This window comes from Arachis ipaensis, chromosome B02 (genome assembly GCF_000816755.2).
Source record: "Arachis ipaensis cultivar K30076 chromosome B02, Araip1.1, whole genome shotgun sequence".
NCBI classification, from domain to species: Eukaryota; Viridiplantae; Streptophyta; class Magnoliopsida; order Fabales; family Fabaceae; genus Arachis; species Arachis ipaensis.
In genome coordinates, this window is record NC_029786.2 from 8,206,059 (window position 1) to 8,209,661 (window position 3,603).

The 3,603-nt window shown below is 30.0% G+C and overlaps 1 pseudogene; it reads left to right on the forward strand.

Annotated features, from left to right (window-relative positions):
* Positions 502–2,957, forward strand: LOC107626748 (annotated as a pseudogene).

Genomic DNA, 3,603 nt, shown 5'->3' on the forward strand with positions numbered 1-3,603 from the left:
TATCGTATAAATCTTAATTTAATTATTAGTTAATAGGGAACTGATTTAAACTATATTATTCTTTAGTCGACAATATAATCAACGCGTACGTAGGTTTTACTGACAAAAAATAAATAATGAGGACAAGATATTAATTCGATAAAGACTAATTCAGATTCGAATAAAGATAAGATAATTATTTAAGTGTCTACTCTTATTAAATAACTTGTTATTACATATGGGCCAAATGTTTTCAGTCATTTAATACTCCTTTGCTTTGCTTCTCAAAAAATTAGGTATTTTTTATTTATTTAATTTAATATTATTTTATATTTTACTATTTATTTAATTTAATTTTTTATATGATAAAAATATTATAATATTTAATAAGTATTGATATTATTGTATTTTGATAAATTCATAAAAAAAATTCAATAAATATTATAAATTTTAATATTTATCCTTCTAACTTTTTTTTATATATTTTACAGAATATATATTCAAATTTTATACAAAATAATGATGAAAAATCAAAGAATTGATGCATTTTTTAAGAGGAAGGCTAATATTCAAGAAGGGGAACATATAACTTCTACAATATCAACACCTGTAGATAGTTCTTCTACTATAATGAATCACGAAGAAAGTGAGATACAACCTTCAAAAGTTCAAAGAGTTGCATTTGATGAGTTTGACCTTAATTCTTTAGAACGAGACCCTGGAAAACGGCTTCAAATTTGGCAATATCACCCAAACTAGAGAGATGAGGTTAGACGAGCTTATCTTAAATGGGATCCATATCAAAAGCATCTTGACAATTATCCTCTATCTGGTACGAAGCATCCAAGACGATTTCAATATGCTTGGTTTAGTATTTTTCCTTCATGGTTAGAGTATTCACCTTTTGAAGATGCTGCATATTGTTTATTTTGTTATTTGGTTAGCAAAAAACCCAGTAGACGTAATGGGTCAGATATTTTTATTAGTAAAGGGTTTAGAAATTGGAAAAAAGTTAATGATGGAAAGAATTGTGCTTTTCTTAAACATATTGGAGATCCTTGCTCACCACACAATAATGCAGTTGGAGCATGTCTAGATTTATTGAATCAGGCAAGTCACATCCAAAATGTAATTGAGGATCATACTTCTGAGAATATTCAAAAAAATTGATTGCGTGTAAAATCCTCTATTGATACAACTCGTTGGCTTACATTTCAAGCTTGTGCTTTCAGAGGCCATGATGAGACTCCAGAATAAAAAAATCGAGGTAATTTTCTTGAAATGATAAAACTCATAGCATCTTACAATGATGAAGTTGCAAGAACTGTGTTAGAAAATGCTCCATATAATACTAAATATACTTCACATCAAATTCAAAAAGAAATCTTGCATATACTCTCAAACAAGGTGAGAAAGTATATTTGTGAAGAAATTGGAGATTCCAAGTTTTGCATTGTAGTAGATGAAGCTCGTGATGAATCCAAAAGAGAACAAATGGCACTTGTTTTGAGATTTGTTGATATACATGGTTTTATTCAAGAGCATTTTCTTGATCTTGTACATGTCAAAGATACTACATCATTAACTCTAAAACAAGAATTGTGCGGTATTCTTTCTCGACATGGTCTTGATGTCTCTAATATTCGTGGTCAAGGATATGATGGGCCAGCAACATGAGAGGAGAATGGAATGGGTTACAAGCATTATTCTTAAAAGATTGTCCTTATGCTTACTATATCTACTGTTTTGCTCACCGATTACAACTTGCATTAGTTGCTGCATCAAGAGAAGTTATTCCTGTGCATCAATTTTTTTCAAAATTGACTTTCATCGTCAACATTATTTGTTCTTCTAGTAGGCGACATGATGAGTTACATGCTGCCAAGACAGATGAAATTGTCCATTTATTAGAGATTGATGAACTTGAAACTGGTAAAGGGGCAAATCAAATTGGTACTTTGAAACGAGCAGGTGATACTCGATGGAGTTCTCATTTCTCTTCTGTTTGCAGTTTGATAAATATGTATGGTGCAACGTTGACTGTTTTACAAAAGATTATTGTTGATGGATCAACTTATTCTCAGCGTGGCGATGCAGATAGTGTTTACAATACCCTGACCTCATTTGAGTTTGTATTGATCTTGCATTTGATGAAAGATATGATGGGAATAACTGATATTCTTTGTCAAGCTTTACAAAAGCAGTCTCAAGACATAGTTAATGCTGTGCAACTAGTTCATTCTACAAAAACACTTATCCAAAACATGAGAGATGACAGATGGGAGGAATTATTAAAAAATGTGAAATCATTTTGTGAGCAACATGATATTCTAATTCCTGACTTAACTGCTTCTTATGTTGCAAGGCAAGGACGCTCGCGTCACCACCAAAAAGATCATATTACAGTTGAGCATTATTTTAGAGTGGAGATATTTTTAGTCACAATTGATAAGCAATTATAAGAATTAAATAGCAGATTTAATGATCAAGCAATGGATCTACTAAGTTTGAGATCTACTCTCATGCCTAAGGATGCTTACAAAAATTTTGACATTGCTAAGATTTCTACTCTTGTTGATAGCTACTATCCCGAAGACTTTATTGAACAAGAGAAGATTAATTTGCCTTTTCAGCTTCAACATTTTATTCTTGATGTTTGTCAGCATCCAGAAATGAAGAATTTATCAACTATTCATGAACTGTGTAGATGTTTAGCAGAAACAAAAAAGTCAAAAGTGTATTACTTGATTGATAGATTGATTCGTCTGATATTAACTCTTCCAGTTTCTATAGCTACTACAGAGCGATCATTTTCAGCAATGAAAATAATAAAGACAAGGTTAAGAAACAAGATGGAGGACGACTTTCTTGCGGATAGTTTGGTTATTTACATTGAGAAAGAAATTGTTGAAAAGTTTAGTTCTGAATCAATTATTGAAAATTTTAAGTCATTAAAAACTCGAAGAGTACCATTATAAACTATTTTATATTTTTTATCTGTAGAATTATTTATTTATTATCTTATTAGTAACAAACTTAAAGAATAATTATATTTATAAATTTTATTTTGATATAAATATTTTTATTAAATTTTTATGTTAAATTTCCAGCTCCCCCAAAATTTTGGTTCAAGCTCCGCCACTGATACCACTCATCCCAAAAGCTTCAACTGATGGAAAAAGATAACACTACTGATTATATCTCTAATACTCCATAAACCTCCATTGTACACATTGTATAAATATTTCATTGGCTCCTCATACTTTTCCTAAAAATTAATAATATTGTGATAATAAGAGAGTTTCGCTGCCTTATAACTCCAACTTCAATTCGAGTGGTTCATTTTTTTTTTGTGCCATTAAATTGAAGAAATCCACTGATGGAATAAAATTTCATAGAAGCTTTCCGAGTTTGATGAGGTCTGGCTATTTTATGTAGGTTGCATTATATGAAGAGTCAACAGTCAACACCAAATATCTATTCTGATCTTAGAGTAATGTTTGGGTCAGCGTAGAAGTGAAGGTAAACATTATATATATATGATAAGAGTTAATAGACAAATTATATACGGGTTAATAGTAAAATTAATTTTTAAAAAATCGAATATTTTTTAAATTTATTCTT